Source organism: Delphinus delphis, chromosome 5 (assembly GCF_949987515.2).
Source record: "Delphinus delphis chromosome 5, mDelDel1.2, whole genome shotgun sequence".
NCBI lineage: Eukaryota > Metazoa > Chordata > Mammalia > Artiodactyla > Delphinidae > Delphinus > Delphinus delphis.
The window spans coordinates 67124154-67149137 of record NC_082687.1 but is presented as its reverse complement, the minus strand read 5'-3'; the positions used below and the strand labels follow the sequence as shown (position 1 = coordinate 67149137).

Below are 24984 nucleotides of genomic sequence, written 5' to 3'. Positions count from 1 at the left end.
AAAGAAGTGCTCCCCTTCCTGAGTTTGCTGAGCTGATATGATAAAATCTAGAGCTGCCATCTTTCCACTTGCTGAGAATGAAGAAAAATAAAGCTGAGAAATGTAAAAGAGATCCTAACGACATCAGTTATCCTGTGGCTGCCAGATCTGTATCCTGGACTCTTCAGCAACTCAAGGTGGTAAAGTCCTTGTTTTCTCTGGTAGTTCAAATTGAGTGTCTGCTGCTCACAACTGAAACAATTCTAATACACCATTGTCTCCCTATGTCCAAAATTCATCAGGTTCATTCTGAATTCATGGTGTTTCCTTTTCCTCTCTTCTCTACCCATTCCATAGATTTTTCCAGGTCTTCCTCTTCTAGATCTGCCTCCTCCGTGATGCCGTCCAAGATTGCTTCCCACCACCACCAATGAACTATATCCAGGTGTTTCCATGCTCACCCTTCTGTCATTACCAGTTTTGTGTCAGTGCCCCCTCCTGCTTCCCCTCTTTGCTTAGTTAACACCACTCAGCCTTCAGATGACTTGAGACAAGATGGGATGCCTTTGTCGTATGTTCTTACAGCACCATCAGTCTTCCCTTCACGGACCTTATATTTGTGAATATGCTTATGCCATCTAGCACACAGCATGGAGGCAGTAGAATGGGTGGTTAAAAAACGAATCCTGGATCCAGACTCTCTGGAATAGGTGTATGATCTTGGGCAAGTGTCTTAACTTCTCTATGTGGAAATTTCTGTATCCATAAGAAGAGGCCCCTTCATAGAGTGTTACTATATAGAGTACAAAAAATATGCCTGACATGCACTAACCACCACATAAGTGACACTGCTATCATTATTGTGCATGTGATTGATTGATTAATGTGTGCTTCCCAACCCTCATTAGATGTGAAGTGAGAGAGAGGTCTGTTTTTGCTCACCATTTTACACCTAAGAAGGACACGGTGCCTTGTCCGTAAGAGCAGCCAAGAAATCAGATATTAAATATTTGGACAGTTGCCTCTCTCCAAGTGGCCTGGAAGCTCCTGGAGGGAAGGAACCTTGTCTTGTGCATTAAAAAAAATCTCATTCGGTCTCAGGCACTGTGCCTGGCACATTCGTTCCTTTCCTTTTTTTCCTCATTGCCAAATAGGTTATTGCAGCTCATGTGAGATGCAAGTGCTAGTAAACATTTGGCTGTCTCAGGGGAAAACATTTTCCTGACTGTACTTTAAAACCAAACTGGTTTCTGAGGATTATATTTCAACTCTGTGAGGAACTTTATGACAGCCTTTTCCCTTTTTCATCATGTATCAAACAAATCCTGAAGACCTGCTTTGGGCCAGATGCTTGCTGTGTGAGGTGCCGGTGGTCCGAGGATAAGAGAAGGCAGTCACAGCACTCATACTGCTCGATTTCTCATGTGAAACTGTTTATGAATGTCTTCACTACTTTTTGCACGTACTTAGTGTAAAATAAGGATAAGCTAACTTTGGAGTGAGTCCCTACAACGGGGAAACTGCATCTAAAATCATGCGTGTATTTATGCGTGGTTAAGATTCCCTAAGTCTTTGAAACAATTGGCTTATTCTGAAGTGCCGACTGAAATGCCATTGAAGGACTCTTAAGCTAGGTTGGAACATGATTCGATTTCTATTTGTTAATACATTTTGATTAACTGAAAGAAGAGATGACTGTAGCTGGCTACTGTGTGGGGAAAGACGGTTGAAGGAGAGCAAAAGGGCTCTAGGGGAGGTCAGTTAGAAATCTGTGGAAAGGGAGTCCCAGAGCTGCTGGGAGCCTGGGTTTAGGTAAGGAATAGCAATGGAAAGGGGAGAAGCAGATAGATGAAAGACATTTTTTTGGAGGTAGTTAGCTGAATTTGGTGATTTACTGGGATGAGGGACAAGGATAAGTCAAAGATGAGACCCAAGTTTCTGACTAGAATGAAAAGGAATGTCATTTTTTATAATAGGGAATGCTGGAGGAGAAGGTGCAGGTGTAGGTGGTTGAGAAGTGAACTTGGTTTCAGAGGTGTTGAGTTGGAGATAACCATGAAACACCTGAAAAGTTATATCAGGTACCACTGGGGCTCACAAGAGATGTCTGGACTGGAGATAAACCTAAAGGTAATTAATATATAGAAGATAACAGAGGACATGTGGTTATGGATGAAATTGCCTAGGAAGAGTTTTGCCAAGGAGGTTTTCTTTTTTTATGAATTTATTTATTTATTTTTGGCTGCATTGGGTCTTCCTAGAACACAGGCTCTGTAGTTGTGGCGTGCAGGCTTACTTGCTCCGCGGCAGGTGGGATCTTCCCAGACCAGGGCTCAAACCCGTGTCCCCTGCGTTGGCAGGCGGATTCTCAGCCACTGCACCACCAGGGAAGTCCTGCCAAGGAGTTTTTTTTTTTTTTTTTTTTTTTTTTTGCGATACGCAGGCCTCTCACTGTTGTGGCTTCTCCCGTTGTGGAGCACAGGCTCCGGACGCACAGGCTCAGCGGCCATGGCTCACGGGCCTAGCCGCTCCGCGGCATGTGGGATCTTCCCGGACCAGGGCACAAACCCGCGTCCCCTGCATCGGCAGGCGGACTCTCAACCACTCCGCCACCAGGGAAGCCCTGCCAAGGAGCTTTGACTGAGAATAGATAAAGGGCTAGTCAGAAAGAGCTCCACTATGCAAGATCAGATGGAGGAAGAGCAGCCAAAGAAAACTAACACAGTGCTGCTAACCTGGTAGAAGAAAAGCAAACAAACACGCAACATCGCAAACTCCAGAGTATTTTAAGATGGGAGGAGGTAGTCAAAAGAATCAAATACAGCTAAGAGATCAAAGAAGATGATTAATAATAGTAATAATGTTCAATTCTTGACCAAAACTTTAACTACATTTAATCCTTCTGACAGCCCTATGAGGAAGGCATATCTATAATCCTCATTTTAGAGAAAACTGAAGCTCAGAGAGTTTAAGTAACTTGCCCAGATTCATTTAAGCATTATTTCACCAGAACCTATTACTCAAAAGTTCTTTGAATTCTATCAAAGGCAGTTTGCATGGAACAGTTAGGATACTGGATATTAGATAATCCATATTGGAATGGATTCATAAATAAGAGGGAGGTGAGAAAACAGACTAAAGGTGTTCGGCTTTCAAGGGGAGAAGAGATAGGGAACTAGACAACTGAAGAGCTCAAAATTACCTTCATGGAATGGGTCTCTGCCTTGTTTGCAAGCGCCTCCTTTAAATCAAATATTTACATCACTCTCCATGCTTCCAGGCCTGCAGCCTCACCCTCCGATGATTATTCTTCCTTCTGTTTCAAGTCCACTCACTCCTCAAAACTCCGTTCAAAGCTCACTTCCAGAGGAAGACTTCCCAGTTTCACCTTTCTTGGTAGGTTTTTATCAGAGGTCACTTCTGACGTTTCTTTAAGATTTTTTTTTTTTTTTTTTTTTGATGTGGACCATTTTTAAAGTCCTTATTGAATTTGTTACAACTTTGCTCCTGTTCCATGCCTTGGCTTCCTGGCTGCAAGGCATGTGGGATTCCGGCTCTCCGGCCAGGGAGCAAACCCACACCCCGCCAGCCCCCCCGGATTGGAAGGCAAAGTCTCACTCACTGGACTGCCAGGGAAGTCCCTTGACGTTTCTTTAGAAACTTGAAATGCCTGGCACAATGCTAGGTGCACACAGGATAATTGACAGGTTAATTCTTTACCTACAACACTTGGCTCACTTAATCAGAACCATTTTACTCACCACCCTGCTTTCCTGGTGGTTTTCTCTTTCCTCCAAGTTCTGATCTGAACTATATAGAATTTACAGCCCTCACGGGTATGAGGAGGGCAGGGTTTAGAAGGTAAGTGTGTGGCAAGGAAGTTGAAGCAAATGAGCTTCCCTCATTTAGAAATAAGACTTCTAGAGAGATTTGGTCATAAAATAAGGAGAGATCTCAGCACCTTAAGGGAGGCAAGGGAATCAATGGAAGGGTTTGGTCATCTTATTTATCCCTTTTTCCATAATTATTAGTACATTTGTCATCAAAATGTGAGGAGCTAGTGAATCTACAAGTAAGGCTTGATGGAGTGCCCTTATTAGAAGGGTACGGGTCACGTCAAGGGCCCAAGAGCTTTGGAAAGGAGGAAGTACATCCCAGATTGAGGAAATTAACATGAGATGGCCTCCATCTTCTTAGTAGACAGGAATAGACGCTCCATCGCTCCTTAGAGGTTTCGACTGCATTGTTTACTGCCATACCCCTTAGAATAGTAAGGCACATCGAAGGCACTCAATAAATATTTGTTGAATGGGCGATTGAAAGGATAAGATTAGAAGAAGACTCTCTAGGGTAAGAGAATAGTTGTTCTAATAGCCTAATCAGATTTCAAACAGGCTTTCTTTGGGGGCATTTACATTCCTTCCATGTCCATAAACACTATTTACAATAAAGGAAAGATGTATGCCTTCTCTAGTATGCTCTAGTATGCTCCCAGCCCATATGTGATCACTTCCATAGTTTTAACAGCCTCCCGACCACCACTGCCACCTGGTGGAAGGGCAGGGATTCACAAGTGGCACCTGGAATGAGACTTCCCTCAGGCAGCAACACCTGTAATTCTCCTTTTGTGATCATGCCCTTCTAGAAAGCTGGCAACCATGTGGTTCATCGAAAACAAGATAAGACTGTCCTGAACTCTCTCACTGTACAACTTTGTCCCCAGTGAAGGTTTAGGGTTCTACTCTTGCATTTCTTCTCAGAAAATAGGGTCAGACAGCCAAATGAAGGGTGACACTGATAAGGCCACATGAGCAGATCCTCCTACTGGTGGCTGTGGTGCTGTGTACCTTGAAAAGCACTATACACATGCCAGTCATCACTCGCTGTTACCAGTGACCAAAAAGAGAGAGGCTCTGAGGAGCTGACAGCTCTGAATGCTATACATACTCATTTGATAAGCCTTTCAAGCTCTGCATGAACTAGGTAAATAGATTCAAAAGTTTCAAGAGTACTAATTGATTCAAATTATTACAAGTGATTTATGCTGTTTTTGATAGAATTCTGGTTCAACTGGAACCTTTGAAACAATGATACTGTAGATGTTTCCATTTGAAGCACACTATACTCATTGCTGTTTAGACTTTATTTTTGAATAAAAAGGATAATTCAAGATAGCTTACTTATCTTCTTTTGGGGGTGGGTAATTATGAGCCATTTAGTTGAAGTCACTGTTATAAAAGAATGTTTCAGCAACAGCTATTATTGATTCCTATAGGTTATTACTAAAAGAGCTGTTGATATCATGTCTAAGCACAAAACCTTCCTATGTTTTTAATATTTTAACTTAAAACAAACATTCAGAAAATTTAATTTTTAATTAAAACATAAATACATGCATAAATCTTAAGTGAATTGTCACAAAACAGGCACACCTGTGCACCACCACCCAGGTAAAGAAATAGAACATAACCAGCACCCTGAAGTCCTCGCCCACACTCCTCTCAACCACTATGCTCTCTCCCCCAAAGGTAACCCCTACACTGACTTCTAAATCCATAGCTTAGTTTTGCCTGAGTTTTCTGTTTGTGTTGCTATAAATAAAATCATGCAGTGTGTAACTCTTTTTTGCCTGGCTTCTTTTGCTCAGTATTATGAGATTCAGCCATGTTGCTCAGAAAAGCTGCAGTTTGTTAGTTTTTGTTGCTGTATAGTATCGTGTTGTATGAAGATGTCACAGTTTATATACAAATTCAACACCATCAGGTATTTGGTTTGTTTCCAACTTGAGGCTATTACCAAAAATGCTTCTATGGGGCTTCCCTGGTGGCGCAGTGGTTGAGAGTCCGCCTGCCGATGCAGGGGACGCGGGTTCTTGCCCCGGTCCGGGAGGATCCCACATGCCGCGGAGCGGCTGGGCCCGTGGGCCGTGGCCGCTGGGCCTGCGCGTCCGGAGCCTGTGCTCCGCAACGGGAGAGGCCACAGCAGTGAGAGGCCCGCATACCGCAAAAAACAAAAACAAAAATGCTTCTATGAACGTTCTTATATGTGTCCTTTGGTGAACATGGGCACACATTTCTGTTGGATATACATTTAGGTGTAAGTTGCTGGGCCATAGGGTAGGCATGTGTTCAAATGGGGTGATAATGCCAAACCGGTTTTTAAAGTGGTCATACTAATACTTGTACTAGCAGAGTGTCAGAGTTCCTGTTGCTTCACATCCTACCTATACTTAATATTATCAGACTTTTTTTTTTTTCATGGTCTAAATCAGCATTGTTTTAGGTCTGTGAAGATTGAGAAGTATAAAATACAGGGACTGCCTCGACCAATTATTGCATTTGCATAATTTTTAAGTGAATGCTCTTCCCTCTTTTCAACCTGAAAAACTCCTCCTTTTCCTTCAAAATGTACCTCATCTGTCTCTGAAGGCTTCCTTGATCCCTTCCTGCAGTTAACCACTTCCACCTTTGAACCTCTTTTTTTTTTAATTAATTATTTTATTTATTTATTTTTGGCTGCATTGGGTCTTCGTTGCGGTGCGCAGGCTTCTCATTGTGGTGGCTTCTCTGTTGCGGAGCACAGGCTCTAGGTGCGTGAGGTTCAGTAGTTGTGGCACATGGGCTCAGCAGTTGTGGCTCACGGGCTCTAGAGCGCAGGCTCAGTAGTTGTGGCGCACGGGCTTAGTTGCTCTGCGGCATGTCATGTAGGATCTTCCCAGACCAGGACTCGAACCCGTGTCTCCTGCATTGGCAGGCAGATTCTTAACTAGGACTCGAACCCGTGTCTCCTGCATTGGCAGGCGGATTCTTAACCACTGCACCACCAGGGAAGTCCCTGAACCTCCTTTTCATAGCATTTATTATGTATGATGAATTTTTAAAAATCCCATTCTTATTAAGCCATTTCTTGGTGTTAGGGACTTCCTCATAGGCAGCCCCTTGCATATGGACATACTCCTCCGTCCTACATATACAAAACGTTACCTATCTTTCAAAATGTGGCAAAATATTACCAATATTAAACTGCCCCTGATCTTTCAGCTATAAAAACTTTTCCTCTTTTTGTTGATCTTTCATAATATTCTCAATCAGCGCCTCTCAAGCTTTAATGTGCATATGAATCACTGAAGGATGATCTTGTCAAAATGTAAATTATGATTAAGGCAGATTCTGCATTACTAGAGCCCAGTAATGCCAATGCTGCTGGTCTTCCGCGTCTGCTGAGGAGACAGAGGTGAAGTCCCCGTTAGTGGGGGACTACGCCGGGGGGAGGGCCCCGCGGCTGCATCTCGCGGCCCCTCGGAGCTCGCGGCGGAGGAGGAGGCGGTGGCCGAGCCCAGGCCCCAAGGCCGCCGCGCCAACCCCCGCGGGCACCGGCAGTGACCCCCTAGCCGAGATGGGTATCCCGGGAGCGAGGCCAGAGACCTATCAGACTTTTAAACTTTAGCCATTTTGGTGAGAGTGTGTGTGTGTGTATTTCATTGTGGTATTAAAATACTGTATTTTAATAAACAACGATTGTGTTTCCTTTTACAGCAGAACAGAGGGAACCATATATAACTTAATAATGCTCATCAAAATATTTTTGGTACTGATTCCACATCATCATATTTCCTTTTAAGCCCATCTCAATGAGCAGTCCATGTCCCAACTAGTATAAAAATAATAACATAGATATGTGACAGGTCCATCCATTTTTTTTCTAGCAAACAGAAGGATTCATCTAATATCTCCTTGAAATGAAACAAGATAGAAAAATGAATAGTCAACGACTATAAGCAGTAACAGAAAACAACCAGCTTAAAAAAAATGAAGTTGTAGAACAATTGAATATTACAGTTAGATTCATCTAATTCAACCAACTTGGAACCAGGAGAGGTTAAATGATCAAGACCCATATCGTTTGCAGACAGAGGTAGAACTAGAATTCTAGTCCATACACCCCTGGTCTTTTATAGGATACCCAAAATTTTATTCAATGTGCTTTCTTAAGTCTAAAATTTCTCTTTAAACTCAATCTAATTTCCCAGAGTCCAGATTAATTTTGTAAGTGCACTTAGTTAACCATGAAAGAACACTCTGTCCACATGTTGTAATTATATAGCCATGCTTTCTCTCTCTGACTAATTAGAAGACAACTCAACACTGAAATCCAATCTCAACAGAACATGCTATCTGGCTATCACTCTTCAGAAAGGCAAAGCAGTCTGCCTAAATTCTCACTACTTTCTTTGCCAGCAAGTCAAGGCTTAGAGTTTTATAAAGCAATCCATGTAAATACTCTGCTCTGTCTTCCTCTGAGGACTCAAGGGGGTCAGGGGGCTAGCTCTATAATGTGATGGCTTTCTTGTAGGAAGATGTCACCATTGACCCACAATCAATAGACCATGGACTTTGAATTATGGTTCTGCAATGATCTATATACATTGATCCAGAGCTTCTAGATGACAAATGGCACACAATTACAAATGTCTAGCCTCTGGCTACTGACCAAAACATAGCTAATTTATCCCTATAAAGTTCATGGTTTGAGGGCTTCCCTGGTGGCACAGTGGTTAAGAATCCGCCTGCCAGTGCAGGGGACATGGGTTGGAGCCCTGGTCTGGGAAGATCCCACATGCAGCGGAGCAACTAAGCCCGGGCGCCACAGCTACTGAGCCTGCGCTCTACAGCACACAAGCCACAACTACTGAGCCCGTGTGCTGCAACTACTGAAGCCTGCGCACCCAGACCCGTGCTCAGCAACAAGAGAAGCCACCACAACGAGAAGCCCATGCACCACAACGAAGAGTAGCCCCCGCTCACTGCAACTAGAGAAAGCCCGCGCGCAGCAACAAAGACCCAACACAGACAAAATTAAAATAAATAAATTTATTTTTAAAAAAAGAAGGAAAAGAAGACATTCTTGTCTTCTTTAAAAAAAAAAGTTCATGGTTTGAGTCTCTGCTAACAGCATCAGCAAACCATCTATAGACTCTAACTTTTACCATCTTGGTCTGGGAAATACAAGCTCTCCTCTATTTCACTGCGGTATTAATTTAAGGTATTGTATTTCCTTAAATCAAAAGCCCCAAAACAATGACGCACAGACATATTTAGTTTAACCATTGCAGTGTTTAAAATCTATTTGAATTAATGCCAACATTTGAAATCTAGAGAATTCACATAAAAATTCAGATTATCTGCCTTTCTTGAAATATCAAAAGCTCTAGCCATTCAGGGACCTTGTTCCTGGTAACAGCCAGGAGAAGCTGATGGGTGGCTTCCTTCGGTGGGGACATATTTCCCTCATCTACCAGTCTCCTGTCCAGGCCTCTTCACTCCTTTATGCTGCCTTCCTGGCCCCCATAGGCATTTGAATTTATGACTCCTGCCCTTATCAAATGGTATCAAGGCCAGGTTTCTGCCTGGAGCTCCATGCCAGGGCTTTGGCAGCAACTTGAAGAATCTCGAAACAGGCTGTGCATGTAATTCCGATCCCCTGCAGGGCCCTGCTGGATTGCCCAATGCTGTCCTTTGCCATGCTCTTTCCATGGACTGGATATTGGCATAATACAGAGCTTCACTGACAGACAATGGGGATGCGTTCATTCAGGGAGATCTGGGACTTCTGTTATGCCCCAGGAGCCTGATTCCCATTTTCTCTTCCCAAGTACATGGGTAGAAACATGCTGAGAGACGTAGTTTAGCTTTCTCTAATCTGTAGAAAATTCAATTGGCAAGGTCTGCAAGCTTGGCTCTTCTTCTAAGCATCTGTATTCCCCGCCCCCCAACCCCCATGAGTCAGTGCATTCAACAATGCTATTTAAAATTCAATAAATAAAGGCAAATGAAATTACAAAAATGGATCATCACTTATATAAAAAACCAACTAAACAAATCTGTTGCTCAAAATGTCAAGCATTCGGGGACTTTAATAAAATACTGAAAGTATGTTCCCTAGAGGAGATAAGCAATTCAAAAATAGGACATATGAGAACAGTACTAAGTGATCCTTCAAATACAAATGGCACCCCATGTCCTAATGGATACAGAACCATGTTACCTGATGTGATGACACATATCATGCAGTGGGAGTCTCTGGAGCCCAGTGGACAGCAGCTGTGCAGGATCTGAGGCTACAGATGTGAACAACAGTGGTCCATGGGAATCCACAGGAGAGATTAGTTCACTGTCATGTAGAGCCACGCTGTACAGGATTTACTGTTGTGAAAGTTTCCCAGAGTTCTAGTAACAATGGGTAGTCAGAACCTAGATTGTCTCAACCAGGGTAGAGCACTGTATGGGGTCCAGGACTGCATAGTACTACTCTTGTCTGTTGGGCCCTTCTTGAAGGAGTTAATGTATCCATCCTCTGTTTTCTTGAATTATCAGTGGTCATTGATCTTGTGACCTTATCTATTTTATTTATTTATTTATTTATTTTTGCGGTACGCGGGCCTCTCACTGTTGTGGCCTCTCTCGTTGCGGAGCACAGGCTCCGGACGCGCAGGCTCAGCGACCATGGCTCACGGGTCCAGCCGCTCCGCGGCATGTGGGATCTTCCCGGACCGGGGCACAAAGCCGTGTCCCCTGCATCGGCAGGTGGACTCTCAAGCACTGCGCCACCAGGGAAGCCCTTGTGACCTTATTTTAAAGTAACTGCTCAGGTGTGTACCCACTTGGTGTTTTGTCCCCAAGCTCTGATGAGGTAATCCCATAAGGCTATCCATTCCATAGCTATTTTAGAAATCCCTAGAGAAGTTTGTTAGAAATGCATATTCCATGCAGATTCTAGGGCTCTACTCCCAGAAACTCTGACCAAGTAGGTCTTGATGGGGACCAGGAATTTACATATTAACCAATGCCCCAGGGGATTCTGATATATACGGTCTGTGGCCATACTTTGAGAAACGCTGTGTCAGAAGGCTGATGCCAACGCTTCATGGTTCCATCTCCAACATCAATTTTAAAAACATACTTTTGATGAATATAAAACCTGAATATAAAAACCCTGAATTCATGATAATATGAAACCCTCCTGTAATTATCGAGGTTGTATAACTCTGAAATTGGGGGGGGGGGGGCTAGGCAAAAAAAAAGAGTTTACCCTGCCTTTCCCATATGACCCGTTTTTTGGGGGTAATCAAATAGTGTTTGAGAGAAAGACGAGTGATGTTTTAAAATTTGTAATTTATTTTACAGCTATGAAACAAGAGTTTAAGGAATGAGCATAAGTGGAAGCTAAAGCCATTCGGTGAAAGGGTAATGGCTAACTTGGTAGTGGAGGACACCACCTCAACCCACTAATAAAACCTAGAAAAATGGGACAAGTGTGCCATTACGGGCCTTGCAACGTGATGCATCAGAAGTATGGAAGGTTTTCTCGACCCAAAATTCAACTTGAATCTCCCGTTTATAGAAAACAAACAAGTTAAAAAAAGAAAAAGAAAGAAGTTAAATGAAGATAAAGAAACACACTAAATGCCAGTAAGGGGAAACAGACAAATCCAGAATGTGGGTCATTTTACAGGAGAAATTACCCAAATTCTACAACAAATCAGTGATCAGGTGAAGGAGGAGGATCGTTATCAAATAAAAGAGACTTAAAGACACAGCCAAGTGCTATGTGTGGATCTTGTTTGGATTCTGATTGGAAAAAAACAACTGTAAAGAAAGAGTTTTGAGACAATCGGGAAAATCTGAACATAGACCTGGTATTAGAGGATAAGAAAAAAAAATTATGAGGTGTAATAATGGCAAATAGTTATGTTTTAAAATGTTTTTATCAATCTAGAAATGCATACTAAAATTTTTACTGGTGAAATGACATAATGTCTGGAATTTCCTTGAAAATGACTGAGTAAAAATAAAGGTGGGTGGGCAGATGAAATGAGATTGGCAAAATATTGCTAATTGCTGAAGACTGGTGCTGCGTATGTGAAGCTTCTCCTTATTTGGGGGTATGCTTGAAATTTTTCATTATAAGAAGTTTTTTAAAATATACTTTTGCTGTAGGCACTCACCCATTACAAGTCAGGGTAATGAGTCAAGAAGTTGAGGTTATTATTACTCAGGAATTAAGCACTCCCTTCTACTGGCAACTCCCCTATAAATGCCCAGAACTAAGTTTTCATATCCTGAAATCCATTTTTTTTCTCTCACAGCCCAAAAAAGCACGGGTGGTTTTTTTCCCACATTATGGAACTCCATTTGCTATTGCTACTTTGGCTGCTCAAGAACCATTAAAAGACCTTTAAATCATCACTCATCTATTAAGTGAAAGAAAATCCTTGAGACTTCCCTGGCAGTCCAGTGGTTAAGACTTCACCTTCCAATGCAAGGGATGAGGGTTCGATCCCTGGTCTGGGAGCTAAGATCCCACATGCCATGCAGCCAAAAATCCAAAGCATAAAAACAGAAGCAATATTGTGACAACTTCAATGAAGACTTTAAAAATGGTCAACATCAAAAGAAATTTAAAAAAAAAAAAAGAAAGGAAGGGAGGGAGGGAGGAAGGAAGGAATAAAACCCTTGTCATTAAATTAAGGGAAAACCACTCTTCATACTCAGGAGTTTGGGGTGTTTAAAATGCACTATTTAGATAGTGAAAAAGTGTTGCAGCAAACATGGTTGTACTTTGTTGTAGCCTATGTCTAGAGGAGAAGAGGAGTCCTCTTAGAATATTTACAACCTACTTTGTTCTTGGTTACCTAACAGAAAATGGCTTCAGATTAAGAATTAAAATTTCCTGAATCAAGAAGTATTCTAATTAATCAATCTGAGCACATTTGTAAATGCTGAGGTCAATACTGTAAAGATTGGTGCAGTAATTTAATTCTTAGAGGCTATTTGGCTTTCATTGCCTTTAAAACTAAATTTGGCTACTTCACTCACTCCAGGGTGGCTAATTAACAACCACAACACAATTCTCCTGGCCATCATTCCTGCAAACGTCTAACTCCAACCCAGAAGACATCAGCCAGGGTATTAACTTAGGCCCTTTTTATTATAGTAAGCCTATAGTAATATTTCCAACTTTGTTTTTTAAAAGTCTTAGTCAATAATCTACCAGTTGCGGGCTTCCCTGGTGGCGCAGTGGTTGAGAGTCCGCCTGCCGATGCAGGGGACGCGGGTTCGTGCCCAGGTCCGGGAGGATCCCACATGCCGCGGAGCGGCTGGGCCTGTGAGCCATGGCCGCTGAGCCTGCGCATCCGGAGCCTGTGGTCCGCAACGGGAGAGGCCACAGCAGTGAGAGGCCCGCATACCGCAAAAAAAAAAAATAATAATAATAATAATCTACCAGTTGCTATTATGGCTTTTCTGTGAAAGGTCAAGTGCTATTAAAATCAAGGCTTAGGGACACCTAGCAGAATTTCTCAAAGTGTATTCTGGGAATACCTGCATCAGAATCAACTGGTGGGTTAAAAATGCAAATTCCTGGGTCCCCTCTCCAATCAGACTACACCAGACTCTCCGCTGATAAGCCTGGAATTCTGCACCTTTAGCAAGTGTGGCAGGTAGTTCTTTCACACACTAAAGTCTGACAACCAAGTCTTCAACAATGTGAGGTTTCTCTCAAGTCTTTGAGAGAAGGATAAAGACACAAGTTGAACAGCAGCAGGAAAAAGCAATCAGCCAGCATGTGGAACACACCACAGCACAACTGACCTGTCCACCAGCTGATAAACACGTAAACAAAATTTAGTATGTCCAATCAATGGAATATTATTCTGCCATAAAAGGAATGAAGTCCAGCACTGCATAGCACTACTCTTGTTTGTTTAGCTTTGAAAACATTATGCTAAGTAAAAGAAGCCAGAAACAAAAGACCACATCTTGTATTATACAATCCCATTTATGTGAAATGTCCAGAATAGGCAAATCCAACGAGACAGGAAGTAAATTAGTGGTTGCCAGAGGATGTGGGGAGGAGAGAGGTAGTGAGTGGCTGCTAGTGGGTGAGAGTTTCTTTTTGGAGCGATGAAAATGTTCTGAAATTAGATAATGGTGATGATTGTACAACTCTCTGAATATACTAAAAAATACTGAATTGCACACTTTAAAAGGGTGAATTTTATGGTATCTGAATTATATCTCCAAAACTGTTATTTAAAAAGTTAAAGGTGTTGGAATAAAAAAAAAAAAAGAAAAGAAAAAAAGGAGGACATTTTTTTCTTCACCAGAAGAGGCTTAAGCTTTGAAGACATAACTAAATACAAGAAGTAAACCTTGTTTGAATCTTGATTCAAACAAACTGTAAAACAGACATTTTTAGACAATGGGGGAAGTCGAATATGAATTTGGAATTATTGTGTACTTTCTTAACAATCATGCTGGCATTGTCAGGTACGATTATGTCTTTTGAGATTAATACTGAAATATTGAGGGGTGAAATAACATGATATCTGGGGGTCTTCTTTAAAATATTTCAAGAAAAAAGGTAGATAGATGAAACAAGTATGCAAAATAAATGCTGGTTTTGGTTGATAGCTGTTGACTGGAAGATAAATACACAGGGACTTGCTGAATTTTATCATTGGGCATATTTGGGAATTTTCATGATAAAAATTTAAGAATGAAGGAACTCAGGGCTTCTTGATTATTTTAATGTGTTGTGATTCCAAAAATTTCAGTTGTACCTGCAGTGTTAGGGTGAGATTGAAGGGCAAATATTAGAGGCAGGTTCTTACTTTTTAGCTTTTCAACAGGAAAAGGTCAGAGGGAGAATTGAGAATAATTCCGTAAACTCAGAGAAATTAATGGACAGACTAGAAAGGCACTGAGCTCAAAGTTCCTTGGTCATTTTTAGAAAAGAGAAAAGCGGGACTTCCCTGGTGTCGCAGTGGTTAAGAATCCACCTGCCAATTCAAGGGACACGGGTTCGAGCCCTGGTCGGGGAAGATCCCACATGCCGCGGAGCAGCTAAGCCCACGCGCCACAACTACTGAGCCCGTGTGACACAACTACTGGAGCCCATGCACCTAGAGCCCGTGCTCCGCAACAAGAGAAGCCACCGCAATGAGAAGCCCCTGCACCGCAATGAAGAGTAGCCCCCGCTTGCAGCAACTAGAGAAAGCCCACACGCAGCAACGAAGACCCAATGCAGCCAATAAATAAATGAACAAAAAAAATTTTTAAAGGCCACTTTAAGTTCTAAGAGGATAAAATTCTTGTTAACCGAATATTCAGTTGATATTTACTCTAAGCAATGAATTAACTTCACATCAAAACAAATTTGTACTTTGATGTGCTGTGCTGGACTTAGGATTTTATTGTTGAGAACTTCCTAATTTTATAATCTTGTTAAAGATTTAGTTGTCTTAAAAATCTAATACTGTACACACACACACACACACACACAAATTAATGCTGACTCTTTGACCAGGGAATTAACCCAAATTGCCATATCTTTCTTATGGGAGCATACTACTTGTTTTCGATCACTGATTTCAGTATTTTTATAGAGTGTGGCCTATCTGCTTCATAATCAGATGCAATTTCCTTCTCAAATGTCACCTGGCCTGACTGATAACCATCTTGCCACATGATAATTAGGACTTGGGGAAAAATTGTTTTAAGTGAGTTTAAGTATGTGAAATCACCTTGACTAGGAAATCCTCTGCCTGGGTGTCAGAAATCTCGGACATGTGAATTACAAACATTTTTTTAGGTCATTGATATTGAGGAAGTTGGTTGCAGTGCCCTCTTTATGAAGATCCGTGGAGGAAATTTCCTTCCGGAATCTTTGTGCTTCTCTTGAGTGTCTCATTTGTTTCCATTTTCTGATTTTCGCATTGACTGCTAAGCAGCTCAGAGCAAAATTTTTGGCCTTCTTTCAGCAAGTGTACAGCGCTTCATGGGTTATAGTCTGTGTACTGGCCCCAGACTTTTATCTTATTTTTCCTGCAATCCAATTTCCTCACTGTTTTTAAAATATCATTGTAATATAGTCTTATAAACTACATTCATATTCTTTTTGGACTAAAATGGGATATAAACAATGAGTAAATGAATGAACAACAATAAATTATTAAAAATTACAAATATCAAAACAAATACAAAAATATTACAAGTCATTTTCATGTTGCTGGTTAAATCCATCTCACTTTTCACATGTACCACTTCTTTCTTTATACATGGATGTCAGCCTCTCTTCTGACATTTATCAACTATGAACGAGCTGGGCTTTACCACAAAAATGGGACTAAGAGAGCTTCAGGTTTATTATTAGGACTTTTCTACATTGGAAAAAAGAAAGTGGATTAAAAAAGGTCTGAGGAAGGGGACTTCCCAGGAAGCCCAGTGGTTAAGACTCCACGCTTCCATTGTAGGGGGCGGTGGTTCAATCCCTGGTCAGGGAACTAGGATCTCATATGCCACACAGCACAACCAGAAAAAATTTTTTTAAAAAAAGGTCTGAGGAAGATACTAGGAGTAATGTGTTTCTGTGCAAGGCAGTAAAAAAGAAGAGGAACATCTATCTTCCTACAGCCAGGGTCATGTTGTTTATTCTCAGCTTGGCAATCCAGAGCCTGCTCCCTGCTACGGAGTCTCTGTTTGGAAGACTCTGAGAGAAGAAGGATGAAGGGACAGTGAACGGGTGTTCCCTCTGCCACCTTAACCCATTTTACTATGATCTTATGAATATCTGCAAGGTAGTGACTGGCTGCTAGGATTTACTGATAAATTTTATTACATTTCTTTTCGTCAAATCATCTTAATCACATCTTTAAACCACAGCTTGGGGGCTTCCCTGGTGGCGCAGTGGTTGAGAATCTGCCTGCCAATGCAGGGGACACGGGTTCAAGCCCTGGTCTGGGAGGATCCCACATGCCGCGGAGCAACAAAGCCCGTGAGCCACAATTACTGAGCCTGCGCGTCTGGAGCCTGTGCTCTGCAACAAGAGAGGCCGCGACAGTGAGAGGCCCGCGCACCGCGATGAAGAGTGGCCCCAGCTCGCCGCAACTAGAGAAAGCCCTTGCACAGAAATGAAGACCCAACACAGCCAAAAATAAATAAATTGATAAACCACAGCTTGCATCAGGTCCTATCATCCTCCATTTTAAAATGCTTGAACATCTACACACTACTATATACAAAATAGATAACTAATAAGGACCTACTGTATGGCACAGGGAACTCTACGCAATACTCTGTAATGACCTATACAGGAAAAGAATCTAAAAAAGAGTGGATATATGTATAACTAATTCACTTTGCTGTACAACAGAAACTAACACAACATTGTAAACTAACTATACTCCAATAAAAAATTAATAAGGGCTTCCCTGGTGGCACAGTGGTTGAGAGTCCGCGTGCCGATGCAGGGGATGCGGGTTCGTGCCCCGGTTTGGGAAGATCCCACGTGCCGCGGAGCGGCTGGGCCCGTGAGCCATGGCCGCTGAGCCTGCGCGTCCGGAGCCTGTGCTCCGCGGCGGGAGAGGCCACAACAGTGGGAGGCCCGCATACCGCAAAAAACAAACAAACAAACAAAAAAAATTAATAAAAAATAAATTAAATAAAATGCTTGAACGGCTTTCCATTGTTCTCAGCATAAAACACAAGCTCCCCCAGGGCCTCCTGCATGGTCTAGCCCCAATCTCTTTATCAGGCCACTCTGCTCCTACATCCTTAAGTTCCATTTACACTCTGGGTTCCTTAACAGGTCAAGTGCTTTCCAGTCTACCTCCGGGCTCTACCATAAGCTGTTCTTTGTGCCTGTAGACCCCCAACTCCACTGGAGATGCCTACCTTGATCAGCCAATCAAACGCAGGCCACTTGTTTCCCTTCGCTCCCGACTCCACCCACCTGAGGAGAGCAATGTAGTATAGCATTTTGAGGGGCTCTGCCTTCAAACTGTTAGGGTTCAAATCCAAAATCCACCACTTGTTAGCTTCTCTGTTACTTTGGAAAGTTACTCGACATGTCTCGGCTTCCCCACCTATAATGTGGGGATGATTAAAAATATTTTGAGGATTAAATTTGTTAACAGAAGGTAAACTCTTAGAACAGGAATAGAAGTTCTCACTTTAGCACATACTCCAATTTAAACCCACTTAATCGTCTGCCAAGTTTGAGTCCGTCACCTCGGGAAGGATTATAGTGCCTCCCTCCCTCCCTCCCACCTCACCCCCAACATAGCCCCCCCGCGCCACTCCCACCCCTCCAACATACTTATTGAACGCTGCGAATGAATGAACAGAGAGCATGAAGAAAGGAGGCTGGTCCTCCCAGGTTTAGGAGGGACCATGGGGGTGAGAGTGTTCAAGAAGCTTACAGTTTAGCAGGACAGGTTCTAAACACATACTGAACTTGTGTAGTCGTAAGAAGGGGAATCTCTTGGGTCCTGCCTCAGCCCTGGGGTAACTGCTAGAGCCTCCTAAGGAGAGTCCAGAGGAAGGCACGTTGGCCTCAGAGAACCAGATCCACGAGCGCCAAAGCCTGGGGAGGTGTCAAGACTCCTGGAGCTTCCGAGAAGCTTGCTCCGCGTAGGCTTAGCTCATGCTGCCGCCACGGAAAGACCAGAAAGACCCCTGCCGGCAAGGGACCGCGGGCACCTATGGCCGGACCCGCACCACCCGCCTCCGGAGACTTCCCGGGGATTGGCTGCCCGCCCCGCCCCTACCCCCTCCTTCTCCTCCTCCCGCCCCGCCCCTATCCCCTCCTTCTCCTCCTCCCGCCCCGCCCCTACCCTCTCCTTCTCCTCTTCCCGCCCCGCCCCGCCCCGACTGCAATGTCTCGGCGCCGCACGCCCGCATCGCCCTCAGTCTTGCTGAATTGAGCGGTGAGTGTGGGTCAGCGCAGTGAAGGGGCGGGGGGGTGGCACTCGGCCGGTCCCCGGGCCCGGGTGGGGCTGGGCTTGCCCCGTGTCCCCTCGAGCTTTGCCCGCCCGGAGCTCCACTGTTCCCGGCGGCCAGAACGCAGGGGTAGAGCAGCCCTCGGCGGCCTGGGGGGGGCGGGCGACCGTGCCCGTCTCGGGGCCGCGCTAGGCACACGCGCCGCGCCGAGCCGCCCCGAGGCTTACCGGCGGCCAGGCCCGGGCGCGGTAACAAGTTTGCGCTTTGCTTCCCCAGGGCGCAGCCGCGGCTACTTTGCAGCGGTTTCGGGCCAGGCCCAGCGGCGGGGGCAGCAGCGGGTCTCGGACCGACCGTGAGCCTGGGGAGTTTGTCTCCAACGACTGTGGGTGCAGCGGTCTGAGTTCTAAACGCAGGTATGTCCCCGTCCTTGAGTGAGGTGAAATGACCCGGGCCCGAGCACGTGGCCAATGGCGACCGGAGGGTTCCCAAGCACGTGTTTGGTGCAAAGGCCCGAATCCGGCCCTCCTTTAACAAAGGAAACGGACGTTCACAAGCAGAACAGCTGCTTCTAGTGGGTTTTCAGACTCGGTTAAAGAAACTGCTGAGGTCCACGGACACTGACGAGAGGAACGCAGGAAATCGTAGAGAACCCTGTGAAAAACCCAAATCGCCCTTTCTTGTGCCCTTTTAAGGTTGACGCAGTGCCTTAAGAGGCTAACACAGAAGGGTAAAGAAAGTCTCCATAAAACCCAGAGAAGAGATTGTAGAACTCCTCTTTGGATCCTGTCTGGAGTCACAGCTGAACCAGAAGGTTTTCATTGTTTTAGCACCTTAGTGATATTTGTACAGTTAATAGCAAAGTGATAAACTTATCCTTAGGTTTGACGGGTACCTTCAGGCCTGCTTTTTAGACTCCTCTGGGGATACCATACAGTATAGAGTATTTGGATCTTGTGGTCATCTCTGAAGGTGGAAAAAAATCTAGATGATGGAACAGGTGTACAAAAGGCTTTTTCTGGATATCCTTTGAGACAAACTGAAAAGAATACCTCAAAGGTTTTTTTGTTTGTTTGTTTTTCTCTATTCAGAAAGGTAATTTTAAAACTTTTCTTTTTATAGGTTGAAGACTACAAGTACAAGCCAGTGAAGCTGGAATGCCCTGACACTGGTATTTTAGCTGACTTAAACCAACTATCACTCTGCAGTTGACAACACACAAGTGCCTCCAATGAGGTCAACTATTCTCACATAACTTGTAGCAACCATGTATCTGCACTGGCTTGGGAGTTTAGGGCAGTGGGGTAGTGCTGGTGGTTTAACTCTCACAACTCTGTGAAGTGGATACTGTAAAATTACAGATGAAGCAGTAGTTCAGGTAGTGAATTGAGATTCCATCACATATGCCTAGCCCTGAACAGGGAGCCTCATATGTACCTTTTTGGCTATGTAAACTATGAAAAGTCACTTATCTCTTGAGATTTAGTGTCCTGGTTAAACGGTAGAAGTATTCAGATGGGGATTAGGTCAGTTTGGGGGCGGGGAGTGTTAAGGACCAGAGACTTACTGTTGAGAACATAAGCTCTTTATAGTATATAATTACATTGAACCTAAAAGAAGTCAAAATTTGATACAAAAGGAGCATCCATCAGCATGTTAAATGCTTCCGATGAATGTAGCATAATGAGCTGTAAAAAGGAATTTAAAGGACGCAATGATGCTAGATAGTTAGAATTTGAAAGTATTGGAGGTGACGGGAAAGTTTTCATATGGGAAGAAATGTGTCAGTGTAGCAAGATTAACAGCCCAGTGTGTGCTAGGAGTTACTCCTGTTGATCAGCTCTGCATGTTTACAAATACCTCATTTTCCAGAAGTCTTAAAGGTATTCACCTTGGGTTCATTTTTAATGCTTATTTCAAAATATTGTTTTAGCCTCTTTTTAAACGTCATTTCTTTTTATATTCCATATTATTCTGTAAAATCTAGCTTCCTAATATAGGAAATTTATTGAACAAATGTTAGTGTAATTGCTAGAGGGAAAACAAGATAAGGGAAATAGGAAGGGCGTGTATATGCACTGAGTGGACCACGTGATAATTTCAGATGGAGCTGGTCGGAGAATGACTAACTACAGAAGACCTGAAAGAGCTGCGGGAGATAATGTGGTTATATACAGTTGATCCTTGAGCAACATGGATTTGAACTTTATGGGTCCACTCATACACAAGATAATTTTCATTTGTAAGTACTACAGCACTACATAGTCCATGGAGGGCCATCTATAAATTATGCAGATTAACCCCTACATTGTGCAAAGGTCAACTGCATATATTTGGGTGAAGAGCATTTCAGGCAGAGGAAAAGTAAGTGCAAAGGCCCTGGGGAGGGATGTGTTTAAAGGTTTGGGGGGAAAGCAAGGTGAAGATGCAGAGAAGTGACCTTACGGGAGGATCTGACAGCAGTTTGTGTGCAGGGCTGAGGTGGGTGTTTTACAGACCATTCTAAGATGGCAGCTTGCTTTCTGGCCCCTCAGGCTTCTGAATGCTGTAACTTAACCTAGAATGCACCCATACACTTTCCCACGTTTCTATAAGCACTGTCTTCCCTCCCAAGTGCTCTTGTTATGGATTTCTGTAGCACCCTGTAATGGCCTTATCGTACTTGGAAGCACATTTTGTAGTTGCCTGTGAGCTTGCCTAATTGCCCCTGCCCATAAAGTCCCTCTTGGTTCCCACTATATTCCTGGGGTCTAACCAAGTGCCTGGCATACTATAGGTTCTCAGATATTTAACTTGAGCCCTAAACCCATGATGACTATAGTACAAGGAGCAGTATCATTTATAATTAAGTTTAGTACTATCGTTAATTGTGTTGGAATGAATTATAAATTTCACTCAAGTGGGTGGCTTACTTAGAAGTGGCATAATAAGAGCCTAGATTCAGATCCCCACCCTGTATGATCTTAGACCAGCTACTTCTTAACTTCAGTTTCTTATCTGTAAGTTGATAATAATGACAGTTACTAAAAATACCCTGGTGAGTAGTAAGCACTTAGTAGTGCTGTAGGGCCATTTTGACAATACCGTATGATCACTGTAATATTGAATCAAAATGAAAATGCTGATATTTGATATTTATATGGTACTAAAATGCTGGCTTTAATGTTCATAAAAAACGATACAGCACCTCCTAGGGCCAGGTACTATTCTAGGTGAACACATCCATGAACATAGCAGATCAGTGGATGTGATTGCGACTGGTCCATTGACGGAGGCCTCCAGTGTAAAGGCTTGTGATGCTTCCTTAATTGAGTGCTGTGACTAGTTAGCAGTGTGGTGGTGGAGAGGGTATTCGGTAGGCTAAAAGCCTAGATGAAGTGACTTCAAATGCTAACTACAAAAGTCTGAAGGCTCTAGCAAAGATCCCAAGGATGACCACTGGTTTCACAAGTGGCTCCACTCCACTGAGTCCTGGTGTTGGTTCTTTGCCCCTTGAGGAGTTACTTGGGCTGGGTAGACAGGTGGAGACCCTGGGTCTGCCACAGATCCTCCCCCTCCCACTAACCAACTTCAGCCAGTTACAGTCTTGTTCATACTTTGATTTTCCAGATAATTTTTTTTTTAGTAACAAGGCTTTTGGCTAAAAAGCTTTAAGTCCACTAGACTAAACAATAGCAGGTGAAAGATGTGAGCAGTTTTCTAGCCAGGGGGTAAAACTTTGGAGGAAAGACAAAACACCTCTTTAGTTGCTTTGGAGTCCAGAGTTTAGAACTATAGAAACACTAGATCTGCGCTGCCCAGTAGGACAGCTCTTAGTCACACGTGGCTATTTAAGGCAAAACTAAAATTAAAAAATCAGGCCCCCAGTTGCATTAGCCCCGTTTCAAGCCCCTAGCCCACCTGTGGCTAGGGGCTACGGTACTGGACAGCAGATACAGGACATTTCCATTGCTACAGAAAGTTTATTGGCAGTACTGTTCTAGAGGTTATATGGTGAAGACAGAAGGAAAACCTAGAGAGATGGTGTAGTAGGCCCCAAAGAGATCAGATTCTCGAACCTGTAAATGTTACCATATTGGAAAGAGGGTCGCTGCAGATGTGATTAAGGGTCTTGAGATGGGGAAACTATCCTGGATCATCTCTGTGGGCAGGCAGGAGATTCCATGAACAGAGGAGGCCATGTGAAGAAGCAGATTTAATGTTGGCCTTGAGATTGGAGTGATGCAGCTTCTAGCTGAGGGATGCTGGCAGCCACCAGAAGCTGGAAGGTGTGAGGAACATGTTGATTTCCGGTCCCCCAGAGCCTCCTGGGGGAGCATACACTTGATTTGATCCAGTGGAGTTGATTTCTTACTTCTGGCCCACAGAATTGTGAGAGAATACATTTCTGTTGTCTCAGTAAGCCACCAAGTTTGCGGTAATCTGTTACAGCAGCCTCAGGTATCCAATACTGATGGAAAGCTTAAGATCACAAATACAGCCAGAGCTGGAACCTCACCACACCACACCACACCACCTCCTATGCTGTGTTTTCACTAGTACCTTACTGGTGGGTAGGTGAGGGTAGATCTTAACTGTTAGTCAATTTAGAAATTTTCAGAGGTATGGCAATTGTTAAAATTTACTTAGATTTGCATCACAAGAGTTATCAGCATGTGGCTAAAATATGGAGGATTAGCAAATACTTCGTAATAAAATACAGATTATCAAAACAAGTATAAGAAATCAATGTATGATTTATTGGAGTGTCATTTATGTATACTTTTAATAAATTTCATTACACAGTACAAAACACCATCCAAAGTTCAAGTTGTAAAAATCTGGTAACGAAACTAAAACAATAGGAAAAAATTATGTTGGTTATATAATTTTTGCCTTGTAGGCCGTACAGCTTTGGCTAGCAGCGTCCCAGAGGTAACACAGACTTGTCTCATGTTTCCACAAAATGTAAAACTGAATTTCTGGGAGGTTTAACAAAAACAGTATTAACTAATAGGGTCACTACCACAGGGCTATGACTTGTCATCCATACACTGGAATTTTGATGTACTGAATATCTAGGTTACAACAGTACTGATACTGAATAATGGCAGCTTCATGCTAGAGACTGGTAAGGAAACTAGGGCAAAGACCCAAGTTTCTGAATAAGAAATTCACACTTGTTGAACTCAGTGTTCTTATGGGACCATCACACTCAGTCAAATAAAACATGGAAAACCTGAAGGTCAAAACTCAGTCCTTGTTGAAAAGATTGTGTGTTGTTTACATGTTGCTATTCACAGTATTGCCTTTTGAAACTCTTCTCAACCTATGGAATCTCATTCTGATGAAAGAAGTTAGGATCAAACTGAGCCCTATTTGTCTACCTTTCATACCAAGTTGCAGACCTGAACAGTTTATATCTGAAAATTTATTTAAAATTGGAATTTACATAACGAATAGGAGGTTTCATTAACTTTTGACCAAAATCAGGTCCTGACTGGGGGCTTGGGGGAGGGGGGGTAGAAGAGGAAAGTGTCATAAACTGCCCACCATTCCTTGCAGTCTCTTCTGATTCTTTTCTTGCTAACAGACTTGAATACCTGTTTCCAACGTCTCCCACAACAGAAAAGTTTCATTATTACAAGTCTGAATATTTCTGCCTAAAAGTGGCCACGATTTTTTGAGATGTTTCCACATAGTTACATTGATCTCTAGCTCCCTGTTTAAGGTTTAACTCCCAGCCTGCAGGTAACCCGATTATTCAAATGAACTCAACTTGAAATTAGAAATGCTCCCATGTTGAGTTCCTCATTCTGAGCTAATGATTTGCTAGGTTCCTCCTAATAAACTTCTAGCTCCATGCTATCTACTTGCACACTCAACTCTACAGGTTTCACTCTGCTTAAATCACTGTTAAGTGGCTTAAACCTACAGAGCCAATGAAGAATGTCTGAAGCAGCTCAGCTCATTTTAGCTTCTCCAAAACCAATGAAACAAAATTGTAGGCCTGCCCTGAATATGCACCCAAGTGGCAGGTTCCTGTGCAAGCTCTATTTTGGTTTGGCCTCTACAGGATCACTGACCACAACAGCAGGAGAGATCATCTTGCTAGAAAATTTCTTCAGGTGCAAGTTTTCTTTCAGAATGAGTTGGTCTAAGTTTTTACCCGTTTTTTTCTTAGTTGGTTATTTGAGCAAAACAAATTACGACCCTCTCAGTTTGCATATGTCCCGTGGTGACTGGCCAG

General features: G+C 43.1%; 1 long non-coding RNA gene and 1 other non-coding gene across 2 annotated transcripts; both read left to right on the top strand.

Moving 5' to 3' along the window:
• The first annotated feature begins 18684 nt into the window (after positions 1-18684).
• Positions 18685-24295, top strand: LOC132425977 (uncharacterized). Its single transcript, XR_009519560.1, has 3 exons — positions 18685-18745; positions 19035-19171; positions 19878-24295. It is a non-coding gene; the product is annotated as an uncharacterized lncRNA (long non-coding RNA).
• LOC132426363 (small nucleolar RNA SNORA26) lies at positions 19438-19559 on the top strand. Its single transcript, XR_009519660.1, has one exon. It is a non-coding gene; the product is annotated as a small nucleolar RNA SNORA26 (small nucleolar RNA).
• Positions 24296-24984: the final 689 nt, after the last annotated feature.